This window comes from Cnephaeus nilssonii (assembly GCF_951640355.1).
Source record: "Cnephaeus nilssonii genome assembly, chromosome: 22".
NCBI lineage: Eukaryota > Metazoa > Chordata > Mammalia > Chiroptera > Vespertilionidae > Cnephaeus > Cnephaeus nilssonii.
Window position 1 is genome coordinate 2,729,914 of NC_137093.1, and position 13,417 is coordinate 2,743,330.

Genomic DNA, 13,417 nt, shown 5'->3' on the forward strand with positions numbered 1-13,417 from the left:
TAAAAGCCTAATATGCTAAGTGTCCAACTGTTTGTTCAACCATTCGACCAGTCGCTATGACACGCACTGACCACCAGGAGGCAGACGCTCCAACAGATAGGTTAGCTTGCTTCTGGGGTCTGGCCATCGGAACTGGGCAAGATGGGCCGGACACGCCCTGGAGCCCTCCCGCGGTCCCTCCCCAGCCCCGGTGGGGTCCCTCTGCCTGGCCTGCGCCCTCTCGCAATCCGGGATCCCTTTGGGGGATGTTGGACTGCCAGTTTCGGCCCAATCCCCACAGGCCAGGCCGAGGGACCCCACTGGTGGACAAATCCGGGCACCGGGCCTCTAGTAGATTAACATCACAACAGAACACCCAGTCACCTAAGTACCCTCAAATGCTGTCAAACAATTTGCACTTTATGTCCCCAAAGGACTAAGTCAAAATTAGTATGAAACTCAAGGCAACTGGAAATAGGAACTAGGCCAGGTCCAGCATGAAGCAGAAGCTCCCCAGTGCAGTGCGCGGAGGTGGACAGAACACCCTCGGCCTGCAGTCACTTCCTTCACTAGACAAGTTAAATGTGCTAATCAATGTTAGCCAATATTTCATCCCAATTACCCAACTGTCCAAACTGCTGTGACTCTGGAACCATAAGGGCTCCAGGAGGCAGAGGTGACAAAGTCATCAAAGGCTCTGGGATCAGGCCTTCCTGCCACCTCTTCCTGGGGACTAACCAGGAGGAGTGGAGCTTCCGCAACAGGAAGCCGACCCCAGGATCCTGGCTACTGGGACAGGAAACAGTTCTAAAAAATCAACTGCAGTAATTCAAAATATGCATTAGTTTAGGAGAAGGCTACATCTCCAGGAAGAGTTTTCATAGCATAAACATAGTGGAGAAGAGGGAAACATTCTCAAGTAGTTTAAAACTATTGTCAGTCACTTGACATGAAGCCACTTATACACAACTAACCCATCTCACCTATTCATCAGAGAAGGGCAGAAAAAACTACACTCCAAAAGCCACCTGCCCAGATTTTGGTTCCAATTATTTAAAAACAAAACTTAGGTTAAACATTTTAGATGAAGATTCTACAATTTCACCTTTAGGTTCCTTTGGTCAGACGACATTTCATTCTGGTCATTTTCCTCCACTTAAATGTCTATTTCCTTTATAAGACCGTTTAAGAATGAAAATCTCTTTACCACTTGTTTAATAAAAATGGAGAGCAAATATAATCAATTAATTTTGCTATCTCTCTTGGGCGCCTTACCAATTATTTTCCCATTCATCTACATATATAAAAGCCTAAGTGACCGGCTGACCGTTGGACTGGCCGACCGGTAGCTATAACGTGCACTGACCACCAGGGGGCAGACGCTCAATGCAGGAGTGGAAACCACAGGCATGGAAACATGGAACAGACTGATGAATCTCAGAGGGAAGAGGGTGGGGAAAGAGCGGGAAGAGATTAACCAAAGATCTATATGCATACTAGAGGCCCGGTGCACGAATTCCTGCACCAGTAGGGTCCTTTGGCCTGGCCTGCACCCCTTCCCAATCCAGGACCCCTCAGGGGATGTCAGAGAGCCAGGTTTGGCACAATCCCCGCAGGCCAGGCTGAGGGACCCCACCGGTGCATGAATCAGTGCACCAGGCCTCTAGTGAATTTATAAAAACAAATGTCCTCACAGAGCTTCAAGTCTTACTTAGTTCTGTTCAACAAACAGGAAGCAGATGGTGCATTTGTGCCGAACACTTTGTATTTCTGCCGAACACTGTGTGGAGCACTAAAGAAGTGAGTGAGGAAAGCCCAAACTCTGCCCTTAGGACAGCCACAACCTACAAGAAACAACACGGACATCACACATGCCTGAAATAGGCCACACAGAACAAGGAAGGAGGAGGTGAAACCTGAGGCACTTGAAGGATGATGAAGATTAGGTTAACGGTGGAGAGCACTGCAGGCACAGGAAGTAATACAATGTGACCAGGCACAGGAGACATCAAGCACTGGCCAGGGAGCTGTCTAGCTAAACCATGAAATACGCGTTGGGGGAGCAGGACATGTGACTGCAGGGTGGATGGGAGACTCAGCTTATTGCTCAGAGAGATAAGAGTAAAAAAAATGTTGATAGATCACCACGAATAGTGCAAGGATGGGGGTTACCAATCGTTATGCAGAATATCGAGAGGTCAAAAATGGTGAGAATTTTAAAGCCCCTGGGCAATTAGTTCATTCATCTCAGGGAAGCATTTTCAGGACAGACAAGTGGGTACACATCGGAAGCTAAGGAAATAAGTAAGTGAAGACAGTGAGCGCAGACCAGGCCTTTGAGAAGCTTCGATGAAAGCAGAAGAGATGGGGCAATGGATGAAGAAAAACCAAACGTTCAGAGAGAGTTTTTATAGCTTGTTTTTTTTTTAAAAGGATAAGAGAGATATTTATAGGCTGAGTTCTTTTGAGGGGGGGGGGAGGGTGCAGGAGGTCAATAATAACAAAATAAGTCTGTGGGGGGGAATCTCTCAGAGACTACCGAAGAATCTTTTAAGGTTACAAGCTTTCTCAATTTTTCCAAGTATTTTTTAAAATTATTTTTAAGCCCATTTAACTTTACCTTTGTGGAATTTTAACCTCGTACAGGAAAGCTTCCTTTTATGAAAGATCCCCACTGTACTCAAACCCTGCTAGTGTCTTGGACATTTTAGGTTAGCTAGGACTTTTGTTCATTTCTTTTCCAAATCTTTCTGATCTTCAGCGTAAGTATATCCCAATAAAACACAATTACTCTAGGAAAACATATGTGTGTTATATGTTTTTCCCTCCATGAAAGATTAACTACATGAATTACTAAAGGTCTATTAATAAGCTTTTTTCTAGCTCAGGCTGGGTTGTTCAGTTGGTTGGAGTGTTGCCCCATTTTCAAAAAAAAGGTTGTGGTTCGATTCCCAGTAAGGGATCATACCTGGTCGGGGAGTGTACAGGAGGCAACCAATCGATGTTTCTCTCACATCAATGTTTCTCTCTCTCTCTCCCTTCCCCCTTCCTCTCTCTCTAAAGAAAAATCAATAAAACATATCCTTGGGTAAAATTTGTTTTTCTAAATAATTGCTTTAAAAATACAAGTATACACATTCTGAAATTTTTAAATGTTCAATTGCTTTAAAAATACCAGTGATTTACATTCTGAATTTTTTAAATGCTCTATTGGGAAAAAAAAAAAACACCACATAGTTTTTGTGTAGATATACTTCTCCTTTTTATCAGCTAAGGGAGGCATGGAAGTAAGTGTGACCCAAGCCTGTCCTTATCAGTAGCATGTCTAGCGCCACAGCCACACCTGGAAGTTTGGTCAACAGATTCAGCGAGTAGATGAAACCGGAGGATGCTCCTTATGGTGCATATGTTTCCAGACAATTCCTCATGCTATGTAGATATGTATTTTTTACACAAAGATTGAGTTACTTTACATATATAGTTTTGTAAACTGCCTTTTCACTAATAGCTCATGAAAAACTTTATCACTAAACATATACCTACATGATCATTTTTAGGGTTTGTAGAGATTCCATTAAGAATCTTTTACAGCTGAAGTCATAAAAACACTTCAGGGATATTATCCAAGTCAATATAATTAGGCTAGACAGTGTCACTCCTAATTTCATTTATAGGTAAACCTGAAATACTATCTCAGTACCTTTTCTAAGCTTTATGTGATATTAGAGGCCCAGTGCAGGAATTTATGCATGGGTGGGGTCCCTAGGCTTCGCCGGTGATCAGGGCCAACCAGGCCATCTCACCCAGTCCCAATCAGGGCCGGGCTGATTGGGCCTGTGCCGATTGGGCCTGCGCCGATTGGGCCTGCAGGCGGGGAGGGGGGGAGTGAAGCAGGGAGGGACGGGGGAGGTTGGCCGGCTGCAGGAGGTTGACTGTGGGAGCATACTGACCACCAGGGGGCAGCTCCTGTGTTGAGCTTCTGCCCCTGGTGGTCAGTGCGCATCACAGTTCCGGTCATCTGGCTGTAACGGTTGCTTAGGCTTTTATATATATACTAGAGGCCCAGTGCATGATTGAATCATGCACGTGTAGGGTCCCCTACACGCTTTCGCTTTTCCCAGGGGAGCTGGGTGCCTGTCTGCTGGTGCACCAGGCCTTTCAGAAGCCTCCAGCTCGGTGGAGGCTTCTGAAAGGCCTGGTGCCGGAGCAGACAGGCACCCAGCTCCCCCACTTTTGATGGTCCGCGGCCGCTGAGGGGGGCTGCCGCGGACACCTGGCTACCCTGCCGTTGAGAGGCGCAGCTGGGTGTCCGCGGCAGGCCCCCTCAGCGGCCGCGGATCTGGCCGTTGAGAGGCACAGGGGGCGGGACCCCTCCCTCAGTGGCAGCGGATCCGTGCCTCTCAATGGCCGGATAGGCCACCCCGAGTCCCGCCCCCCAGCCTCCCGCCACCCAATCATGGGCGTAGCGGAGTGATGGTAATTTACATGTTACTCTATTATTAGATAGGATAGATACTTAAATGGGTGCCTTCTTGAGATAAAAAGAAAGGAAAATAAACTAATTCTAATAAACTTTCAGAACTATTCTATAGAATTATAGTTCACCAATTCACAAATTTATGCATTCCAAGTGCAAAACTTGAGTGTAGCTGATAATCCATTATCATGACACACCATGTCATAACCTGCTATGAACGACCATTTTTTAGTCTTTCTCGATTGTATACTAAACCACATTTAAGTGTAACAAAGTAGCACATCAACTTTGCAAGACAGAATATTTTTTAAAAAAATCCAACATTGCCAAGTGAAATGAGAATTCAGACTCTCGCTTAGTCCTTGAATTATGCTGTTGGTAAGTCACTGCTGTTATCCTCCTTGCTTCTCACAGCACTATGACTCTCTCTAACAGTATCAGATATTAAAATGTCCAACTCACACGCTTTAGTCCAAAGACGTCTAGAGCTGTGACTCTTATCAGAAAGTACAGCCTCAGACCTGTATGTATTTCCTACTAAACAACTACAATGCACATGAGGCATATTTGATATTGAAAAAAGAGAAAGCTTTCTCATTTACAACTGCACATTTGCAAATATGACTGACCTGCTTGCTGTGTTCTACTGTATGTAAACATAGTGCTTAGAATTTCTGATCCAAATGCACTAACCCAAGAATTTTAAGATTCTGATGAGAAAGCATTTGAGAGGAAACAAAAATTAAGAAAATATTGCTATTTAGACTGAAGAACCTTTGTGCAAAAATATTTCTAAGCACTTCTTTCTTGATTTTCAGATTCTTGTCCAGAAATGTTGACTTAAATCATTGCCTACATTGCTATTAAATTAGGCATACTAAAATATAGAAAAACACTTTCCAAAAACTTTCAGCAAGAACAACAAAAGCAGTTTACCATTCACTACACCCTTTAATTCAACAGCATCCAAGGAAGAGTCCCAACCTTACTGCACCTCCCAGCTCTTTCCCAAACTGGCCACACACCCTTTCTACCCGCCCCGATTCAACTTGGGAAAATCTCAAGGCTTGCTGTACTTACTCAAAATTCAGGAGTAGATACATTTACTCTCAAATTCATGTTCCCCCAAAGCCACGTGCCCCACACCGAGACTAACAATCGTGTTACAGCCTCGCCGTTTTCCACAGCCAGCCTCTGGGACAGACAAACGGACACTTCTGCTTCCAGCTCCGAGACTGAGGTGACTGCTCAGGTTTCTGTGGCCCAAACAGCATGAGTCAGACTTTGTGGGCCCTAATCTACTGAGCCATGCTGTCTTTACTAACAAACAGGTATTTACGTCAACAATATGGGGCATCACACAAAAATCATAGAAATACAACTTATTAAAATATATGAAAACCACTACACCTCAAATACCTCTTGTAACTACATCAAATTGAATCACAAAACTAAGCAGCAATACTGATAGTTTAGTCACCAAAAGGGAAAAAATGCTCATAACTTCTTCCTGTCAAAAAAGCAATGAATATTCGTTTCTTGAATGGATTCATTTCCATCAGAAGAAAACTATGTGCATGCTATCTCAGTGGTGAATACACAAGTTCAAGGTTATTCATTACTCAGCTGTTTACAGGACAGATTGCACCCATTATCTCTACTCCTGAGCAGCAACGGAAGCTAGTAAGTTAAAATGAGGCCTTCTAGACGAGCGCTTTTCAACCTTTCTCATCTCATGACACATATAACCTAATTACTAATATTTTATGACACATTATATTTTTTTGCCAATCTGACAAAAAGTAGGTATAATTTTTATTCAGTCACACTGGACAGCTATGGTTGTGCTGGCTGTTGTCATTTTTTTATTTGACAATCTAAGGGGAAAGAGGTCGGTGCCCCTGACTAAATAGTCAGGTATTGCATGTTGTAAAAATGATTACTGCACCCCAGTTGGAAATTGGTGTTCTAAAGAAGTTTGCAAACCATTCTGGCTCATTACCAGGTATTGCCAGAATGTTAAACATCAGCCACACAGAGTTTACAAAAGTTTACAGGTCATTAAAAAATTCACTAATCCTTCCCGGCCAGCATGGCTCAGTGGTTGAGCATTGACCTATGAACCAGGAGCTCACAGTTCGATTCCCAGTCAGGGCACATGACCAGGTTGCAGGCTCGATCCCCAGTGGGGGGCATGCAGGAGAAAGCCAATCAATGATTCTCATCACTGATGTTTCTCTCTCTCTCCCTCTCCCTTCCTCTCTGAAAGCAATAAACATGTTTAAAAAGTCACTGTCTTTTCCACATTTAGAGCTGCTATAGCATGGCCTATGGTGGCATTGCCTGGTGGTAATAGAAGTGCTTGTTTCAGAACGAAGTTGCCTGATGTAAATCATGACTGTCTCCACTATGTGTGACTGTGGGCAAGCTTCTTCAGTTCTCTTAGGTCTTCGTTGCCTTGTCCATAAAAGGGGGCACAGGGTGCTGAAGATGGTGACCATATGGGTAAAAGTGTTTACCACGGTGCCTGGCACATAGAAGGCACTTAGTAAACACAAGCTTATTACTATTACTTCTACTGCGACTCCTATTACTCCTACCATCACCACTCAGGGAGCATGATAATGTAGGGCTGGGGGACTAGCAATTTTTGTTAAATAGATTCAATCTAATTGTTTTTGGTCCCAGGTCTGTTAACTAATGCCAATTAATGATTCAGGCAGTAAAAATGTCTGACATTTATAACAGCATTCCTTCCTAGTTAGAAGATCTTCCCCTGTCCTCTCCACCTATCGAAATGTTATGGATCCTTCAGTGCCCAGCTCATTTTTCAGATACCTCCTGGCATAATCATCAGTTTCCCTTGAGCTGAGCCCATGGTATCTATTGCCTAAAATATTCAGTGAGCAACTAACCAATCACATATTGGCATGGAAACTTTTCATTTGTGTCCCATATATTAGTACTACTAGTACTACTATGCATTATACCACTTGTGCGTAATGATGTGATTTTCATGTTTATGCCTGTGTCCTTAGACTGAATAATTCTTCAGGGTAAGGACCATAATGCTTCTTTGCATGATCATGGACTGGAACTTTGCACTAAACTGGCACTCAGTAAATATGCTAATCAATGAGTTTTCTAATCGATTCTGATTGTGCATATCAAGTGAATTTTATAAAATATTTAAGACAGGTTTATTAATAAACTCTGAGATTAGAGTATTTATGAACAAAAATGTTTCATATCTACCAATAAGCATGTACTTATGTCTACCGCTTCACAGAGATTCCAAAAATAAAGATGACATGACTGAGCAATGAATCCATAGCAGAGTCAGAAATACCTGCTATCAAGCTAAATTCTTCCGCAAAACCTACAGCCACAATTGTTTTAACACTGAGTATTTTATTTTGGTATCCATGCCATCCTCCTATACAATAAAAGCCTAATACGCAAATTGTCCCCTCGACCGAGAGTTCAACCACTCGCTATGACGTGCACTGACCACCAGGGGGTGGTGTGAAACATGACAAGTGTCGGTTACAGGGCACTGGCAGCGGTGAAGGTGCTGCCGGCCCCAATGGGCCCCTACAAGAGCGGGGCAGCGGTGGGATGGTGGAACAGGTGAGCAGGCAGCGCCAAGCCAAGGTGGGTGCGAGCAGGGACACGATTGCTCCACAGATGGCGACCAGCGGTGGCGGCAGGGGGGTTGCGGCTGCCACCCAGCTCCCAGGTGCTGAGGAAGCCAGGTGGGGGCCCAGCCCCGACCGATCGTCCTGCAGATGGCAACCAGCGACCGGCAGGCCCTGATCTCCTGATCGAGACTGGGCCCCAGGCTGAGATGGGGAACTGGGGGAGGGTGGTGGCAACCAATCTCCCGCAGTGCCTGGGCGGGGGGCTGCGACCTCTCGCCAGCTACCTGGGGGTGTAGGTGACAGGGACGGAGGTGTGGTGAGAATGCATGGTATCCACCAAGCTTGCTCTCACTTCCCCTACCTGCCCTCAGGATGCCAGGACTCACGCGCCGGGGAAGGCCCCATGCTCAGGTGCTGGGTGCTGGTGAGGAGCACACCCCGCACCCATGGGGCCTCTTCCAAGTGAGCTGGGCCGCAGCTGCTGGGGCCGCAGGGGCCGATCAGGCTCCCTGTGGGTTCACGCAGGAGCCAGTCTGCAATGCCAGCCGGGAGAGAGTATGCTTGTGCTGCCTGCCCGGCTTCCGTGCGGTGCCGCTGGGTGGCCCAGAGACCCATGCTGCACCCCAGCCAGTGGCGTCTGGCCAAGCTCACTGCATCTCCATGTGGGGACTCAGGCACCATGACTCAGGTGGAGGGGGGTGCGCAGGGCTCCAGGTGCTGCCCAGGGCCAGAGGTCAGCTGGGACCTACCCTTCCACGCCAGACACTCACACTTTGATCGCCGGCCAGGCCTAGGGACTGCACCGGTACACGAATTTCATGCACCGGGACTCTAGTGTATTTCATATGCAAAAGTTAATAATATGTTATACTTCAAAACAATAGATACTTTAGTAACTACAGATTCATATATGTGCATTGCTGGTGAGAATATAAAAGTGTAGCTGCTATGGAAAACAGAATGGCAGATCCTCAAAAAATTAAACATAGAATTACCATATGACCCAGCAATCCTACTTCTGGGTATATACCAAAAGAATTGAAAGCAGTGACTTGAGTAGATATCTGTACACCAGTGTAACAGCATTATTCACAACTAGAGGCCCAGTGCACAGATTCGTGAACAGGTGGGGTCCCTCAGCCTGGTCTGCACCCTCTCGCAACCTGGGACCCCCCGGAGGATGTTGGACTGCCGGTTTTGGCCTGATCCCCAGCAGTCCAAAACCATCAGTCCGACATCCCCCTGAGGGGTGTAGCAGTGCCTAAGCGGCAGGCGGCCAAGGAGGAGCCCCAGCCGGGGCCAGGTGCAGCTCCACTACCACTCTTCCCGGCCCTGCTGCACCTGCCGCCACCGCCACTCAGTAGCGCTGCCGCGGAGGCGGGCGTGGCTCCCACTGCCGCAACTGCACTCGCCAGCCGTGAGCCCGGTTTCTGGCTGAGCGGTGCTGCTACTGTGGGAGTGCAATGACCATCAGGGGACAGTTCCTGCATTGAGCATCTGCCCCCTGGTCAGTGCGCATCAGTGACCAGTCGTTTGGTCGTAACGGACGCTTAGGCTTTTATATATATAGACAAGAGGCCTGGTGCACAAAATTCGTGCATGGGGGCGGGGGGTCCGTCCCTCAGCCCGGCCTGTACTCCCTCCAATCCGGCACCGCTGGCTCCTAACCACTCACCTACCTGCCTGCCTTATCACCCCTAATCACTCTGCCTGCCTGCGTGATCACCCCTAACTGCCTCTGCCTACCGCCTCTGCCTGTCTGCCTGATTGCCCCTATCCACCCCTGCCTGCAGCCTGATTGCCCCTATCTACTCCCCTGCTGGCCTGATCACGCCTAACTGCTCTCCCCTGCCGACCTGATTGCCCCTAACTGCCCTCCTCTGCCAGCCTGATGGCCCCTAACTGCCCTTCCCTGCCAGCCTGATCTCCCCTAACTGCTCTCCCCTGCTGGCCTGATCGCCCTAAATGCCTCTGCCTTGGCCCCCGCCACCATGGCTTTGTCTGGAAGGACGTCTGGAAGATGTCTAGTCTAATTAGCATATTACCCTTTTATTAGTATAGATAGCCAAAAGATGGAAACAATCCAAATATCTATGAACATATGAATGAATAAATAAACAAAATGTGCTATGTACATATGATGGAATATTATTCAGCTTTGAAAAGGAAGGAAATTCTGACACATGCTAACACATGGATAAATCTTAAAGACACTGCTAAAAGAAATAAGCCAGATGCAAAAGGTCAAATACTGTATGAATCCACTTATATGAGTTATCTAGAGCCATGGTCGGCAAATTGCGGCTTGCGAGCCACATGCGGCTCTTTGGCCCCTTGAGTGTGGCTCTTCCACAAAAAACCACGGCCTGGGCGAGTCTATTTTGAAGAAGTGGCATTAGAAGAAGTTTAAGTTAGAAAATTTGGCTCTCAAAAGAAATTTCAATCGTTGTCCTGTTGATATTAGGCTCTGTTGACTAATGAGTTTGCCGACCACTGGTCTAGAGTAATCAAATTCATAGAGACAGAAAGTAGAATTATGGGCTGGGAAGAGTGGGGAATAGAGAGTTATTGATTAATAGATACAGAGTTTCAGTCTGGGAATATGAAAAAATCCTGAAGAAGATAGATGGTGGCGATGATTGTACAACAATGTGAATGTACTTGATACCACTGAACTGTACACTTAAACATGATAAAAATGAGCCCTGGCCATTATGGCTCAGTTGGCTGGGTGTCATCCCATGCACTGAAAGGTCGCGAGTTCCATTCTCAGTCAGGGCAGATGCCCAGGTTATGGGCTCCATCCCTGGTAGGGGGCATGTAGGAGGCAGCTGATTGAATATGTCACTCTCACATTAACATTTTTCTCTCCCTCCCTCTCCTTTTCTCTAAAAATCAATAAAAATCTTTTTTAAAAATTATACATTTTGTTATATATATTTTACCACAATGGAAAGTATTTCAAAAAATTAATGAATAAAATATATAATATGTAAAAAATGAACATAAGTCAAGTCCAAAATTTCTGATTCTTACTCTCTCTCTCAGCACACTTATCAAATTAACACCAACAATTCACTGAAGACTCTCAAACAGTGAGTAGGGGATAAATTAGTCTCAATAAATACATTTTATGGGAAATTTGATTTATAATCTTTATCTTTTCTTGGACTCCTTCACTAATGTTCACATGGAGAAATGTCACTAATTCATGAGGAACTACAGAGTTAACATTTAAATTACAACCTCCAAAAGGCACTTAGCTTTCCAACACTTAGACCTTAAGGTATTAACAGTATCTATGACATAATATGATCCTCATGAATCAGAATATGGGATTAATAATTTAGACTTGTTTTCAAGATTTTAAGAATTGCAATTCTTTCCTAAAATTTTTAGCTCATTTAGCTATGAACTAGGTATCAATATCATGATTACAAATATCACAAATTAGTCACAAAAAAAGGAGTATCTTTTCTAAGATAATGGCCTCTGTCAATAAGAACTTAGTATTTGAGAGACTCATTGCATTAAACTACTCTTTGAAAATAAAATATTCTAAAGGCATGTGTAAACATGAATGGGAAGGGAAAATGCCAAGATTTCATAGCAAAGGCGAGCCTCGTTATCAGTAGATTCCTTACTTGCAAATCCACCTACTCACTAACATTTGTGGCAATCCAAAAAGCAATATTTGGAGCATTTTTACTTCAAAACTTGGAGTCATTTGCAAATACTCCCAAAGCAACAAAAAGATGTGAGTAACCCGACGTGCATTCCAGCAGAGGTAGAACAAGATGGCATTCTGCCTTCTCATGTCAGCCCTCACGCTGTAAACAAGTGTTCTTTCCACGATCTATTCAGTGCCATGTTTTTCCTATTTCTGTGCTTTTTTTGAGGTGATTTCATTATTGAAAATGGCCCCAAATGTAGTGCTAAAGTGTCGTCTAGTGTTCCTTAGTGTAAGAAGGCTGTGATGAGCCTTATAGAGAAAATACATATTACATTTACTTAGGCATGAACTATAGTGCTGCTCACTATAAATTCAAAGTTAACAATTAATAATATATATCGAACAAGGTGTCTTTAACCTGAAACACATATAAAACCAGGTTTGTATTGATCAGTTGATGAAAATGTTATGACCAAAGGCTGGCAGGAACCTAACGATGTATTTTCCCTGGGAGCAATGGTTCCAGACTCACTAATTCAGTATATGTGGCAACTTTACACATGTACCATGAATTACAAACATTACAAGCATGGACTGTACATGTTAAAAAAGCATGAAGTGGGGGAGGGGCTAGTGGGGCACAGATCAATGAAACAGAATAGGCAGCCCAGACACAGGTGGATGTAATACGGCAAGAAGTGGCATAGAGATTCACAGCAAAAGGCTAAACTATTCAATAACTGGTCTCAAGACAGTGACTATCAATGTGGGAAAAATGAAAGTTAATCCTCACCTCACAACTTAGAAAAACCCAACCCCAGATAAAATGTGAAAGGCAAACTTTATCCTTATGAGAAGAAAATAGTTATATTTTTCTAATAGAAGAGCTTTAAGATCTTGATATAGGAAAATATTTCATAAACAAAACACTGAAGGAACCCATAAAGAAAAAATTGACCAGTCAAATGAAAAACTTTACATCATGAAAAAGACATTAAACCCTTAAAAAGGCAACTGAAAAAAGATACTCACAACACATGTAACTAATATAGAGAACTCTTGAAAACAGTAAGAAAAAGGCAACCAACCCAACAGAAAAATGGACAAAGGACATGAACAAGTATTTGACAGAAGATAAAATTTGAATGATTAATAAATATGTACAAAAGATGTTCAAGTTCAATAATATTCCAAAAGGAAAAATTAAAATCTCAATGAAATACCATTTTATATAAATCAGCAAAATTTAAAAAACATCACCAAGTGCTGGAGAAAATGTGGCAGAATAGGGGCGGGAGCACAAACACCTTGCAGAACAAGTGATCACTGTCCAGTGACGTTAGATGCACACTCCCTGTGACACAGCAATTCTTCTCGGGGGACCAGGAAAAAAGCAAAAAATGTCCACAACAGAGTGTTTTGAAATCACAAAGTCCTGGTGGAAAACAAAAAGGGTCTTGCATCCAATAATAGGCAGTTGGATAAATGGTGTTATGTTCAAAAGATGAAGTTACACAGCGATGGAAATTAACAATTGACAGTTCCCTAGGACTGCTTCCTAGAGAATGAATAAAATAACTAATCACAAGGGGGAAAAAGTACAACACAATGCCACTTATTAAAATTTCAAATCCAGAGGAACCAAGA

At 44.2% G+C, this 13,417-nt stretch overlaps 1 protein-coding gene across 3 annotated transcripts in view; it reads right to left on the minus strand.

Moving 5' to 3' along the window:
• Positions 1–13,417, minus strand: part of TBCEL (tubulin folding cofactor E like) — a 70,549-nt gene that overhangs the window by 46,804 nt on the left and 10,328 nt on the right. Inside the window, exon 1 of one of the 3 annotated variants that reach the window (XM_079762841.1) lies at positions 5,537–6,183. The exons of the other annotated variants lie outside the window; for them this stretch is intronic. The gene's annotated coding sequence lies outside the window, so the exon portion shown is untranslated. Of the gene's footprint in view, positions 1–5,536; positions 6,184–13,417 lie in introns of those variants that run through there. 3 annotated transcript variants of the gene reach the window in all.